This window comes from Oncorhynchus masou, chromosome 18, assembly GCF_036934945.1.
Source record: "Oncorhynchus masou masou isolate Uvic2021 chromosome 18, UVic_Omas_1.1, whole genome shotgun sequence".
In the NCBI taxonomy this organism is placed as follows: Eukaryota; Metazoa; Chordata; class Actinopteri; order Salmoniformes; family Salmonidae; genus Oncorhynchus; species Oncorhynchus masou.
This window is the reverse complement of record NC_088229.1, coordinates 42,970,277-42,986,686: the sequence shown is the minus strand read 5'-3', so window position 1 is coordinate 42,986,686 and position 16,410 is coordinate 42,970,277. Positions and strand designations below refer to the sequence as shown.

Here is a 16,410-nt window from a genome sequence, read left to right as displayed (position 1 = left end):
TACACAGTACAGTATTTTCAATGACAGCTTTGGAACAGTGGGTTAACTGTCTGTTCAGGGCTTTGAACTTGCAACCTTCTGGTTACTAGTCCAACACTCCTAACCACTAGGCTACCCTGCAACCCCAGTCACCAAACATGTGTGAAACAAATTATTTTATATTTGAGATTCTTCAAAGTAGCCACACTTTGAATTGATGACAGATTTGCACGCTTTTGGCATTCTCTCAACCAGCTTCATGAGATAGTCACCTGGAATGGATTTCAATTAACAGGTGTGCCTTGTTAAAGGTTCATTTGTGGAATTTCTTTCCTTCTTAATGCATTTGAGACAATCAGTTATGTTGTGACATTGTACAGTAGGGGTAGTATACAGAAGATAGCCCTATTTGGTAAAATACCAAGTCCATATTATGGCAAGAAGAGCTCAAATAAACAAAGAGAAATGAGAGCCCATCATTACTTTAAGACACGAAGGTCAGTCAATTCTGAACATTTCAAGAAGTTTGAAAGAGTCTTCATGTGCAGCCACAAAAACCATCAAGCGCTATGATTAAACTGGCTCTCAAGAGGACCAGGAAAGGAAAGGTAGACCCAGAGTTACCTCTACCGCAGAGGATATGTTCATTAGAGTTACCAGCCTCAGAAATTGCAGCCCAAAATTATGCATCACAAAGTTCAGGTAACAGACGCATCTCAACATCAACTGTTCAGAGAAGAGGACGTGAATCAGGCCTACATGATCAAATTGCTGCAAAGAAACCAGTAGTAAAGGACACCAATCAAAATAGACTAGCTTGGGCCGAGAAACATGAGCAATGGACATTAGACCGGTGGAAATCTGTCCGTTGGTCTGATGATTCCAAATTTGAGATTTTTGGTTCCAACCGATGCAGAGAAGGTGAATGGATGATTTCCGCATGTATGGTTCCCACCGTGAAGCATGGAGGAGAAGGTGTGATGGTGTGGGGTAATTTGCTTGTGACACAGTCCGTGATATATTTAGAATTCAAGGCACACTTAACCAGCATAGCATACACCATCCCATCTGGTTTGTGCTTGGTTGGACTTGGATTACATTTTTTTACTTTTATTTTTATTTCACCTTTATTTAACCAGGTAGGCCAGTTGAGAACAAGTTCTCATGTACAACTGCAACCTGGACAAGATAAAGCAAAGCAGTGTGACAACAACAACACAGAATTACACATGGGATAAGCAAAAGTACAGTCAATATCACAATAGAAAAAATCTATGTACAGTGTGTGCAAATGTAGTAAGATTAGGGGGGTAAGACAATAGACCATGGTGTCAAAATAATTACATTTTAGCAATTAACACTGGGGTGATAGATGTGCAGATGATGATGTGCATGTAGAGATACTGTGGAGCAAAAGAGTTTAAAAAACAAAAAAACAATATGGGGATGAGTTGGGTGTGCTATTTACAAATGGGCTGTATATAGGTACAGTGATCGATAAGCTGCTCTGACAGCTGATGCTTAAAGTTAGTGAGTGAGATATAAGTCTCCAGATTCCGTGATTTTTGCAATTCATTCCAGTCATTGGCAGTAGAGAACTGGAAGGAAAAGTTGCCAAAGGAGGTGTTGGCTTTGGGGATGACCAGTGAAAAATACCTGCTGTAACGCGTGCTAAGGGTGGGTGTTGCTATGGGGACCAGTGAGCTGAGATAAGGCAAAACTTTACCTAGCAAAGACTTATAGATAACCTGGAGCCAGTGGGTTCGGTGACAAATATGTAGCGAGGGCCAGCCAAAGAGAGCATACAGGTCACAGTGGTGGGTAGTATAAGGAGCGTTGCTGTCAAAACGGATGGCACTGTGATAGACTACATCCAATTTGCTGAGTAGAGTGTTGGAGGCTATTTTGTAAACGACATCGCCGAAGTTAAGGATCGGTAGGATAGTCAGTTTTATGAGGGTGTGTTTGGCAGCATGAGTGAAGGAGGCTTGGTTGCGAAAGAGGAAACCAATTATAGATTTAATTTTGGATTGGAGATGCTTAATGTGAAAGGAAGGAGAGTTTACAGTCTAACCAGACTGTAAAGGTATTTGGTATTTGTAGTTGTCCACATATTCTGAGTCAGAACCGTTCAGAGTAGTGATATTAGGAGGGCAAGTGCGGGCAGCAATCGGTAGAAGAGCATGCATTTAGTTTTACTAGCATTTAAGAGCAGTTGGAGGTCACGGAAGGAGTGTTGTATGGCATTGAAGCTCGTTTGGAGGTTTGTTAACACAGTGCCCAAGGAAGGGCCAGATGCATACAGAATGGTGTCGACTGCGTAGAGGTGGATCAGAGAATAGCCAGCAGCAAGAGCGACATCATTGACATATACAGAGAAAAGCGTCAGCCCGAGAATTGAACCCTGTGGCATCCCCATAGAGACTGCCCGAGATCTGGACAACAGGCGCTCCGATTTGACACACTGAACTCTATCTGAGAAGTAGTTGGTGAACCAGGCGAGGCAGTCATTTGAGAAACCAAGGCTATTGAGTCTGCCGATAAGAATGCGGTGATTGACAGAGTCGAAAGCCTTGGCCAGGTCAATGAAAACAGCTGCACAGTATTGTCTCTTATCGATGGCAGTTATGATATCTTTTAGGACCATGAGCGTGGTTGAGGTGCACCCGTGACCAGCTCGGAAACCAGATTGCATAGTGGAGAAGGTACGGTCGGAACTGAAATGGTCGGTGATCTGTTGGTTAACTTGACTTTCGAAGACAGTTTGGGTTAGAGTGTCACTCCCTTTGATGAGGGGGATGATCGCGGCAACTTTCCAATCTTTAGGGATCTCAGACAATGCAAAAGAGAGGTTGAACAGGCTAGTAATAGGGGTTGCAACAATTTCGTCTGATAATTAAAAAAAAGAGTGTCCAGATTGTCTTGCCCAGCTGATTTGTTGGGATCCAGATAATGCAGCTCTTTCAGAACATAATCTACCTGGATTTGGGTAAAGGAGAAGAGGGGGGAGCTTGGGCAAGTTGCTGCAGGGGGTGCAGAGCTGCTGATCGGGGTAGGGATAGCCAGGTGAAAAGCATGGCCAGCCGTAGAAAAATGCTTTTTGAAATTCTCGATTATCGTAGATTTATCGGCGGTGAGAGTGTTTCCTAGCCTCAGTGCAGTGGGCAGCTGGGAGGAGGTGCTCTTATTCTTCATGGACTTTACAGTGTCCCAAAACCTTTTGTAATTAGTGCCATAGGATGCACATTTCTGTTTGAAAAAGCTAGCCTTAGCTTTCCTAACTTTCTGTGTGTATTGGTTCCTCACTTCCCTGAAAAGTTGAATATCACGGGGGCTGTTCGATGCTAATGCAGTACGCCACAGGATGTTTTTGTGCTGGTCAAGGGCAGTCATGTCTGGAGTTAACCAAGGACTATATCTGTTCTTAGTTCTACATTGTTTGAATGGGGAATTCTTATTTAACCTCTTGAAACTAGGGGGCACTATTTTCATTTTTGGAAAAATAACGTTCCCAAAGTAAGCGGGCTATTTTGTCAGGACAAGATGCTAGAATATGCATATAATTGACAGCTTAGGATAGAAAACACTCTAAAGTTTCCAAAACTGTAAAAATATTGCTTGTGAGTATAACAGAACTGATATTGCAGGCGAGAGCCTGAGAAAATCCAATCAGGAAGGGACTCTTATTTAGAAACCTCTGCGTTCCTATGCGTCCCTATTGAGCAGTGAATGGGATATTCACTGATTTCTGGGCATGGTAGAATAGATTCAGGGCATAATGTACAGACAAGGGTATGGTAGGATGTGAGTACAGTGGGGGTAAGCCCAGGCATTGAGTGACAATGAGGGAGCTTGCATCTTTGGAGACACCAGTTAAGCCAGGTGAGGTCTCCCCATGTGTGGTTTGTGTCACAAAAGAGCTATCTAAGGCATGTTGAGCTGGAGTAGGGGCAGTAATAACTAACCGAAACAGCAGACGTCATGTTGACATTAGAGAGAGGCATGACTATCATTTGTTTTTCAATAGGACAATGACCTAACACAACTCCATGATGTGTAAGGGCTATTTGACCAAGAAGGAGAGTGACGGATTGCTGCATCAGATGACCTGGCCTCCACAATCACCCAAATGAAATGGTTTGGGATTAGTTGGACCGCAGTGAAGGAAAAGCAGCCAAAAAGTGCTCAGCATATGTGAGTACTCCTTCAAGACTCTTGGAAAAGCATTCCAGGTGAAGCTCATTGAGAGAATGCCAAGATTATGCAAACCTGTCATCAAGGCAAAGGGTCGCTACATTGAAGAATCTAAAATCCAAAATATATTTGGATTTCTTTAACTCTTTTTTGGTTACTACATGATTCCATTTGTCTAATTTCATAGTTGTGATTTCTATACTATTATTGTACAATGTAGAAAATAATACAAATAAAGATTAACCCTTGAATGAGTAGGTGTGTCCAAACTTTTGACTGGTACTGTATATATATATATATATATATATATATATATATATATATATATATATATATATATATATATATATATATATATATATACACATTTGAAGTCGGAAGTTTACATACACCTTAGCCAAATACATTTAAACTCAGTTTTTCACAATTCCTGACATTTCATCCTAGTAAAAATTTCCTGTCTTAGGTCAGTTAGGATCACCACTTTGTTTTAAGAATGTGAAATGTCAGAATAATAGTATAGAGAATGATTGATTTCAGCTTTTATTTCTTTCATCACATTCCCAGTGGGTCAGAAGTTTACATCCACTCAATTAGTATTTGGTAGTATTGCCTTTAAATTGTTTAACTTTTTATGGCTGCAGGGGCAGTATTGAGTAGCTTGGATGAAAAGGTGCCCATTGTAAACGGCCTGCTCCTCAGTCTGAGATGCTAATATATACATATTATTAGTAGTATTAGATAGAAAACTCTAAAGTTTCCAAAACTGTAAAATATTGTCTGTGAGTATAAGAAAACTGATATTGCAGGCGAATCCCAGAGGAAAATCAAAACAGGAAGTGGCTTCTATTTTGAAAACTCCATGTTCCATAGCCTCCCTACGCTCCATTTAAAGGGATATGAACCATATTCATTTTCATATCACTTCCTCAAGGTGTCAACAGTCTTCAGACATAGTTTCAGGCTTTTATTTTGAAAAATGAGCCAGAACGATAACATCGCGTCAAATGGTCACATGAGTTTTGCTCGCGCAACAGAGTTTGGATGGGTATTGCTTTTCTCCCTCCTATTGTGAAAGACATTTGCAGTTGATATATTATCGATTATATATTTTAAAAACAACCTGAGGATTGATTATAAAAAACGTTTGACATGTTTCTGTGGATATTATGGAAACTATTTGGAATTTTCGTCTGCGTTGTCGTGACCGCTCTTTCCTGTGGATTTCTCAACATAACGCTCCAAACAAACTGAGGTATTTTGGTTATAAAAATAATCTCCCAGTGTAACTGGGAGTCTCGTGAGTGAAAACATCTGAAGATCATTAAAGGTAAACGATTTGATTTGATTTGATTGCTATTCTGATTTTCGTGACCAAGCTACCTGATGCTAAGTGTACTTAATGTTTTATCGTGCGATAGATAAGCTTACACAAACGCTTGGATTGCTTTCGCTGTAAAGCATAATTTCAAAATGACACGACAGGTGGATTAACAAAAGTCTAAACTGTGTTTTCCTATATTGCACTTGTGATTTCATGAGTTTAAAAATTTATAGTAATATTTATTGTATGTAGCGCTATGCTATTCAGTGGTTGTTGATGACACTTATCCCGATAGTGGGATTGCAGCCATAACAAGTTTAACTTGGGTCAAACGTTCCTTTGCTGTTGTTCTGGGATTGATTTGCACTGTTTGCACCAAAGTACGTTCATCTCTAGGAGACAGAACGCATCTCCTTCCTGAGCAGTATGGCGGCTGCGTGGTCCCATGGTGTTTATACTTGCATAAATCATTTGTACAGTTGAACGTGGTACCTTCAGGCATTTGGAAATTACTCCCGAGGATGAACCAGACTTGTGGAGGTCTACATTTTTTTGTGGAGGTCTTGGCTGAATTCTTTTGATTTTCCCATGATGTCAAGCAAAGAGGCACTGAGTTTGAAGGTAGACCTTGACATACATCCACAGGTACACCTCCAATTCACTCAAATTATGTCAATTATCCTATCAGAAGCTTCTAAAGACATGGCATAATTTTCTGGAATTTTCAAGCTGTTTAAATTCACAGTCAACTTAGTGTATGTAAACGTCTGATCTGCTGGGATTGTGATACAGTGAATTATAAGGGAAATAATCTGTCTGTGAATAATTGTTGGAAACATGACTTGTGTTATTGCATGTGTCATGCAAGTAGATGTCCTAACCGACTTGCCAAAACTATAGTTTGTTAATAACAAGAAATTTGTGGAGTGGTTGAAAAACTAGTTTTAATGACTCCAACCTAAGTGTATGTAAACTTCCGACTTCAACTGTATCCATTGATTCTTGAACTGTCACACTTCATGAGAAACTAAAATTTGTTTTTCTCCAATGTTTGTAAATATTTTCAATGTAAACAAACACTGTGTTCGCTCGTAACACAGTTAAAACAATCATTTTGATATCATGGATGGTCAGTCCTTACATCCATAGCTCTGTTTGTTAATCTGAGTGTGGTTACATTTCTCCAGGCCATCCCTCAGCTTTTAACCGAAACAGAGGCGGGGCGATCGTTTTGTTTTTATTTCGTCTGTGGTTTACCCTTTAAACAGCTGAATATTATCAATATATCAAAGTAATAAAAACAAAAAATAAAAAAAAGTAGGCCTGTATCAAATGCAGCATATGTCATACATTTTTCAGATGTAAGTAGCACTTTTCAGTAGTGTTTAAAGCATGCCATTCCCTGAGCGCAGCATTTATTTTTCAACTTGAATCAATGAGTCCAATCAGTCCTCCATGACAACAAAATCATAAACAGAGTAGGGATGGCTAATAAGTCCTTAGTTTTGGGGTTATGCTCAGGTTAAACAATTAGGCTAATCTATATTTCCATCTTTCCAAGTCCTATTTTTGAAGATCAAGGGGTATATCATTTATTGGAATGACTGAAATTCTGATAGACTTTGCTTTTAATGTAAAGATATCATGTAATCATATTATTGTATGTAATAAGAACACAATGGGTTAGAAGAAGCCTACTTAACCAACCCATAATGTAAAATGTAACATCCATATATGGCCAGCTATGTAAACTTTAACATTGATTTATCCGGCAATAGATGTCTTTCAATTGGTAACATACATTTGTCTTCTTCTAATGCCTCTTTAGAGGAAAGTAATCTAAAAGTAACTGAATGTAATCAGATTATGTTACTGAGTCAGGTAATCAAAAAGTTACATTGCTGATTACAAATTTGGACAGGTAACTGTAAGTGATTATATTTAGAAAGTAACCTACTCAACCCTGCATATGCACCTATGCACACACACACGCACACACAAACACGCACGGTCACACACACAATAACACATTAGTAGCCCATGTGTTGTAGAGAGTCACATTTTTGAGTCAGAGAAAGACTCTCCAACGGCCTCTCCATGCCTCCTCTCTCAGCTGTGCCTTGCTCCATGCATGACTGTACCCCTGTAAAAATAGACCTCTTAAAGGGCCAGCAACCAGTCAGTCCCAAACAAGATGCCAGTCAATTCAAGAAGTACACTGACATTCCATTTCCAATTATCTTTCATGAGTTTCAATTAGGAATTTGTGTGTGTGTTTGTTTATGCGTCTGTGCATGCTCATGTGTGTGTGTGTGTGTGTGTGTGTATGTTTCTAGAAGAGGGAGAGTGAGTTCATTCTCATTCAGAGATGTACTCACTCTTCAGCATCCCCCACACGCTCACACACGACACACACATGGTGTTGACGACAAACCTTGGATGAAATGGTTGTAACACGGTTTATATTATCCCTTTAGCTTTCGGGAAAAGAACCCTGGTGGGTTCTTAGGCGATACTGAGCTCTTTAAGCTTCTGACCTTACCATTCAAATTAGGATCGTCATGTAAACTGTCAAAGAGAAGGAGTCAGCAGGCAGTGCCAGGTAGGTACTCAGTTTCCCAACGAGGACATGTGTTTGAGTGACAGTGAATGCGACTGACAGGCACAATGGGAGTCAGACGCCATTCCGGCTTCATCTCAGAGGATTGAGACAGGAGACTGCAACTTCAAATGAAAACAAAAGGCCTAACGCAACAAATCTACATGTGTGAACTGATACCAACCCACCCTGCCAAACCTAATGCACGCATGCAAACACACACACACACACACACACACACTCACACTTACGCACTTATGCACACACTCACACATACACACCCGGATGGACATTCAGAAAAACACACAGTAACAAAGAAGTGCCCATCTTTGCCTAGTCCTTTCAAAGGCAAGGGCGAATCCGACACCAAAAACAACATTGAAACGGTTGAAAGTACAATCGATTCCTATACGTGTAACAGACTAACAGATGCTGACCATGCATACTCTTACGTTATAATATGATATACAGTATCTCCTAGCTCTGGAATATTACTGTGAGACAGCTATATGTCTGACACCAGATGAACATTCAGTAAACTCTCTATTTCAGACTGGAAGGGGTGAGGTTTAACCGTAGACACTGATTTAAGGTCAATGTAGTGTTTTTCTCACTGTGGATGAACTTCTACTTGTAGTCTTCTAATCATCTTCAACAGTCAGTCCAGGAGGGAAGGAAATTGTTGGACTACATGTTAGAGTGCAATACTTGGTAATGGAAGTTTAAACTGACTTTGGGGTACCAAGAAACACACCGTGTAATTGAAAGATGTTTGAGTATGTGAGCTGCAGTGGCTGGAGCACTCCCGTGGAAGTAGAAAGAGCTATAATCATGCATGTATGAGCATTGCCTCCTCCACCATAGTGCTATAACTAGATATCACGCAGTGGGCAGAGAAACAGGGAGTGCTGTACCCCCCCCCCAAAAAAAACACTCACTTCCACGCAGTGTTATAGCACACACTCATACATACGGACGCAAGTGCGCACACACACACAAGGATGCAAGGGCGCACGCAAGCACGCACGTCTAGGTTTATGCTCTTCAACTCCTTTCAAAGTGAACCCACTATTGAGATCAATCTCAGACTATAGCAACACACAAATCGAGTTCCCATCTGTTCTTAAAAAATGCACTGTCTAAAAATGCATTGCCGAACTGCTTACATTTTTTCAAATGGCATAGCCAGAATAATATTTCCTCTGTTACAGGTATGAATGGACCCAACCCAGACAGTCTAGCTTACTCCTTTTATTCATGATTGATTGGAGTCTATTTGTCCGATTATCTGTATTTGTCCTGCACTTTGTACTGGTCTAAAGGGACTGCTCTTGTGAGAAAGGTTTCCAGTGCCTTTCTTACAAATAAAGGCAATCAATTTGATCCTTGAATACAGAACCTTGCTTTCTGTCTGTCCTTTAACCCCAACGTCCAACTCCACCACCACATTTACAGTCTGTATCTAACACTCCCCCTTTCTCATATCTGCCCTCTGCATGGGGGTATCTACCCCATCTGTTTGACTGCTGACACCCATATGTGCCTCCTCTCTGTCTGTGCCAACCTAATTTAGATAGGAATATATATTTCTGCTTATAATTTCTGACATTTTTGTAGACTATTTGTTAGTCAACTTGTCTATAATTTGTCACACCCTGATATGTTTCACCTGTCTTTGTGCTTGTCTCCACTCTGCCAGGTGTCGCACATCTTCCCATTATCCCCTGTGTATTTAAACCTGTGTTCTCTGTTTGTCTATTGCCAGTTCGTCTTGTCTTGTCAGGTCTTACCAGCGTTCTTTCCTGCCTTCCTGTTTCTCTAGTTCTGAGTCTCTGCCATCCAGTACCTGCCTGACTCTAACCTGATTATGAACCTCTGCCTGGCCTGAACCCGAGCCTGCCTCCCGTCCTGTACCTGCCTGACTCTGACCTGATCATGAACATCTGCCTGACCTCAACCTGCCCTTTGCCTGCCCCGTGATTCCAATAAATAATCTGAGAACTGTACTATCCACCTACCGTGTCTGCATCTGGGTCAAATCCTGGGTCATTAACCTGAGAGTGTTGGGTAGTCACAGGGAGAATATGCAGTTCCTGCTCATTGAATCTCCTCATGCACCCGTGGTTTTGGGGTTTTCCTGGCTCCAGAGACACAGTTCCCTGATTGACTGGGCTACTGGTTCAATCCTGGGTTGGCGCCCGTTTTGCCATGGGTATTACCTGAAGTCGGAGCTGCCTGCCCCTGGGACATCTTCCTGCGGGCTTGGGAAAAGCCCTGGACCTCTCTGCCATTCCTGTGGAGTACCAGGACCTCCAGGAGGTTTTCAGCAAGGCCAGTGCCACCGCACTTCCTTCCATCGGCCCTATGACTGCCGCCATCGACCTTCTCCCTGGCATTACACCACCCCTGGGGCGGCTTTATTCCCTGTCAGGTCTGGAGACCAAGGCGATGGAGATGTATATTGAGGACTCCCTGGCTGCAGGGGGTATCCATCCTTCTGCCTCCCATGCCGGCGCAGGGTTCTGCTTTGTGGAGAAGAACAACAAAACCCTGCGTCCGTGTTTTGAGTACCGGTGCCTGATTGACATCATGGTTAAAAAACGTTTCCTGCTCCTACTCATTGCCTCGGCTTTCGAGCCTCTCCAGAGGGCTAAAATCTTCTCCAAGTTTGACCTCCGGAACACCTATCATATGGTACGGATGCGGGAAGGGGATGAGTGGAAGACTGCCTTTAACATGGCTAGAGGCCACTGCTAATACCTGGTGATGCCTTTTGGACTGACCATCACTCCTGCTGTGTTCAGGCCCTGGTAAACAATGTTCTCCGGGAACATGTTGAACCGTTTCGTTTTTGTCTACATTGATAACATCCTCGGGTTTTCTCACTCAGCTCAAGAACATGTCCTCCATGTCAGACAAGTCCTCCAGGGTCTTCTGGATAACCAGCAATATGTCAAAGCGGAAATATGCAAATTACATCCCTCCACCATCTCCATTCTGCTGCAGGCAACATCCAGATGTATCCTTAAAAGGTGAGTGTGGTGGTGGATTGGCCGCAACCCACCTCCAGTGTTCAGCTGCAGTGCTTCCTGGGGGTCGCCAATATCTACCGCTGGTTCATCTGGAGCTACAGCACACGGGCTTCCCCCTGTCAGCACTCAAATGTCCCATGGTCCTGTTTAAGTGGTCTACAGCTGCAGACCAGGCGTTCTTGGACCTCAAACACCAATTCATTACCGCCCCCATACTAATCCATCCAGAGCCTTCCCGGACGTCAGAGTGGGGGCTGTCCTGTCCCAGTGTTCGGCCCAAGATCAAAAGCTGCATCCTTGCGCATTCCTCTCCTATCGTCTCGACCCCATGGAAAGGAATTACAACATCCGGTTAGCCAGAGGGGCCCCGGATGACTGGATGTTTGTCCCGGACTCTGCCTGTTCCTCAGTTCTGGAATGGGCTCATTCCTCTCAACGGGCCTTCCATCCTGGATCCTGTCAGACCCTGGCCTTGGTACGACAACATTTTTGGTGGCCAACCTTGGTTCCTGATGTCTCCGCATTCGTGCACTGTGTGTGCCCAGAATAAGACTCCTCGGCAAGCTCCAGCTCGCTTCCTTCAACCCCTTCCCGTCCCTCACCGTCCCTGGTCACACATATCCCTGGACTTCGTCACTGGTTTCCCCTTGTCTGATGGCAACACGGTTATCCTTATTGTGGTGGACTGGTTTTCCATGCCCGCAACACCGTCCCTTGCTCAGCCATTGGTTTCGCTCCCTGGGATATCAGCCCCCGCTCTTCCCGGAGCAAGAGGAAGAGGTCAGCATACCCTCGGCCCAGATGTTCGTCTGCCACTGTCACCATACCTGGAAGAGAGCTCGGTCGGCTCTTCTCAAGACCACCTCCAGGTATCGACAACAGGCGGACCACCACCAGACACCGGGCTCCCATTATTGTCTCGGGCAGAGGGTATGGCAATCCAATCCTGGCCTGCCCCTCCGGGTAGAGTCTTGCAAACTGTCCCCCTGTTTTATCAGCTCTTTCCCCATCTCCAAGATCCTTAGCCCCTCTGACGTTCGTCTTCTGTTGCCCCGTACCCTCCATATACACAACCATTCAAAGGTTTGGGGTCACTTAGAAATGTCCTTGTTTTTTAAAGTAAAGCTACTTATTTGTTCATAAAAATAACTTAAAATTGATCAGGGATACAGTGTAGACATTGTTAATGATGTAAATGACTATTGTATGTAGCTGGAAACTGCAGATTTTTTTATGGAATATCTACATTGGCGTACAGGGGCCCATTATCAGCAACCATCACTCCTGTGTTCCAATGGCACGTCGTGTTAGCTAATCCAAGTTAATCATTTTAAAAGGCTAATTGATCATTAGAAAACCCTTGTGCAATTATGTTAGCACAGCTGAAAACTGTTAATAAATGATTGGAACCAAGACTTAAAATGAACTGATATTGGTGCAAGATGGAGGGAATGTTGGAACGTAAGTGTAACATTAACAATGACTCAATAATCCATGCTTTCTGGGAATGTTATGAAGTCCAAAAGTTATGGATGGAGTTCGAAAGTTGGCTGTCAGAAGTATTACATTTCTGCCTGTCTGCATATTTCAAGACATGGCATACGAGGGCGCAGTGAGATACCCAAAGGGATGAACAATATTTTTTTATTATCAATCATCTTGTAAAGAAACATATACAAAGAAAAAATGGAATCATTTGATGATCACCAATCATCTGTTGTTAACACAATGGAAAGGTCAAACACTGCATTATCTAAATGTTGAAAGTTCATGTGAGAGGTTATAGATCTACAGTCAGTTTTCATATTTCATTTAGGCCTACTGTTCCATTTAACCCATCTGAACTGCACAGTTCCCTTGACGTGCCATTTTTGAAATCCCCATCTTGTGACTGTCAAATTTGTCTAGCGCCTCACAATCATCACACATAAGATCTTTCCCAAAAATAAGGCTACTGTTCTGGCCCTCCCTTCTCTTTACTTTCAAATCTCCATTCCACAGCTTTTCTCTTACTCAATTAAACTTGTCCTTTTTCTGCCCAAATTTTTCTGCCTCAAGTTGGCAATTTGGCAATTGCTGTGTATTTGGCACATGAACAGTTAAGCCCTATGTAGCCTATAAGAATGATACATTTATGAATTCTTAATGCAGTGCTTTCTCTTTATTCAATCACCCCCCCCTCCCGCCCACCGTCATATGTGCCCACTCTGTGACTATGGCCCTTGGCTATCTCTGGACTGGGTCTATTTCAGCCCACTGCTCTAATTCTGAGCCCAGATCTGCAGGCAGGCTGAATGGTGAACCTACTGGAACCTACACCTCTCTATCCCTTACACACACACACACACACACACACACACACACACACACACACACACACACACACACACACACACACACACACACACACACACACACACACACACACACACACACACACACACACACACACACACACACACACACACACACACACTGGTGTGTAGATACACACACTGTTAGACACACACTGCTATGCAAGTACTGTACACACATGCTTCAATACCATATACAATGCACACATGCATGTTGTATGTCCTTCTCACCCACACTAACATTTTAAAAAAACATTTTTTTTATACCTCAGACACTTCCAAGATACTTTCTTTCAATATCACACATTCTGAAAATTATTATAGTCAATACAGCACATTCTCAAAAAAGAAACTGCTCTATGCATATATTTTACCCCTTCCATCTATATTTCTGTCTGTATGTCTCACACTCACTCCTACACCCACACACACCCAAACACACACTCTCACAGACCCACACACTCGGAGGGGAGGAAGCATCCCAGTTACCTACCTCTCTGGGTGTCTTTGCGTGGTGAATAACAGAGTGAGTGCTCATTGGATCAGTCAGCAGTAAAGCACTTAGAAACATCCAGTTTTGATACTGCAAGCCTCTCTCTCTTTTCCCCTCCCCTCTATCTCTCACTCTCTCTTTCTGTCTCCGACTCACTGTCTTCACTCTGTTCTTTCCTTTTCACCTTGTCTCACACTCTATTTGCTCTTTACTCGTCTATGTTTTTACACTCTCCGTCTCAAATCAATTCAAGCTAGCTCTCCCTCTGAGTGTGCGCTCTCTCTCTCTCTCTCTCTCTCTTCTTTCTCTCTCTCTCTCTCTCTCTCTCTCTCTCTCTCTGTCTCTCCCTTTCTCACTTGCTTGATCTCTCTAACCCCTCCCTCCCTTTACCCCTCTCTCTCTCTCTCTCGTACACACACACACACAACTATATCTCTCTTTTTCCCTCTCATAAACTCTCTCTTACACACTTGCAATGCCCTTCTCTCCCTCTTCTCCTTGGTTTCACACAGACGCTGTTACTTTCTTTCCCTCTTACACACTCTCCTTCACACACGTGATCTCCCCCCTCTCTCTCCCTTGCTCGCTCTCTCCCCCTCTATCTCTCTGTTCCTCCTTCTCTCCCACTCTTCCTGCCTCCTCTTCTCTTTCCCCCCTCCCTCCCTCCCTCTCTCTCTCTCTCTCCCTTGCTCCCTCCCTCTCTGGATGTATAATTAGCCAGAGCTCAGTGCGGGGTTGCTAACTGATAGAGTCAGGCTCATTGTGGGAGCGTTAGCTAACACTAGTGTTAGCAGCATTAGTGTTGCTGGGTGGCTAGTGTTTGGCCGAGGGCCCGGCGGCTACGCTCATTAACCTCCTCAGAGCGGAATGCACCGGCCCACACCTCACGCCAATCTCTACAACACCTCTGCCTCTCCTCTTATCACAGCACATTGCAATGCTAGGATAGGTCTGTGCAGTAACCAGATGCGAAACGTTTGAGAAAAGTGGGAGGTTTTTGCATTGTATATTGTATTGTCATGGAGATATTCTTTCAATAATGACTTAATGGGAAAATCATGATTTAATCTTAAAAATATGCATGTTTGATTTAATTTCAATTTTAACAACCAGCATAATAAATCATTACATGGTTAAGTGTTATTATTTGAATGTTCTTCCTTCCGTCCAGCATCATGTGATGCTTATCACTCAACCATGAACCAAAAGGTCCTTCCACACCTCTCAGTGAAACCAGGTAAGGGACAGAGAGCGCAATGGAGCACAATATAGCATTTTTGGCCTCCACCCATCATAAATTACATGACATGAACCCTTAACAGAATTGGCATGGCTCTCTATTAAAAACAACTAACAAAACACAGTACGTACTGAACCAATTCACAGGTGAATTGACACATTTCAGGCAAAAGTGCTTCCTACCTAAATCCTAAGATGTGTGATGGGGAGTGATTTTAAAATACACAGCTGGTGAGAAATAGTGTGACTGGCACGTGGTGAGAAGTCACATGTTGTGTGTGTTGTTGCTTATGTGAGCATTAGGCACAACACAAACCTGCAGTATCATTTCCCCCTCTCGTTTCTTTCTTTACCTCTCTCTCTCTCTCTCTCTCTCTCTCTCTCTCTCTCTCTCTCTCTCTCTCTCTCTCTCTCTCTCTCTCTCTCTCTCTCGTATTCTCTGTTGAGACTCAAGGACCATGATCTACTGATAGAATATACCACCTGGTGTGCAGTACATCACACAACAAAGTATATCACAGCAAAGTTATATCGACCTACGTAACCTTCAGTCTCTGTTTGTCTTCTCTCTGACACACACACACACACACACACACACACACACACACACACACACACACACACACACACACACACACACACACACACACACACACACACACACACACACACACACACACACACACACACACACACACTTTCACTTTGACTGTCCAGGAAGGGATCGATGTGGGTAGGACAGACGTATAAACAGCCACTGCGGGATGGAGAGGGCCCTGGCAGTATGTCCTCTGTGATCTGGCTACAGGAGGACAAGCCAGGAACACACTCACACATCCTGACAAGGCAACTCTGACACAGACACAGAGAGAGGGGGGAGCTGGGGGCTTTCTGGATGTAATTTGATGCAGTTGACCTAAAATCAAGGGTCTGAAAGAAACTGTGCACACTGCAGACTCACAGAATGAATGGCCTGTCTGACAATATGGCTCATAGACTACAAAATGGGTATAGTACAACACATGGAGTTAAATCCTGGAGTGGAAATATTTCTCAAATTTAGACAGATGCTGAACCAATCAGGACACAGACAGATGGACCGACAGACAGAAGGCCAACCAAGTTGCAGAAATCCCTGCGACTCTTACCCACACTCTGCGATGACAAGGCCCATGAAATAATTATTTCGCAAGTGT

The 16,410-nt window shown here is 43.1% G+C and overlaps 1 pseudogene; it reads right to left on the bottom strand.

Annotated features, from left to right (window-relative positions):
- LOC135504649 (ataxin-1-like) overlaps window positions 1–14,512 on the bottom strand; it is a 37,077-nt pseudogene extending 22,565 nt beyond the window's left edge.
- Window positions 14,513–16,410: the final 1,898 nt, after the last annotated feature.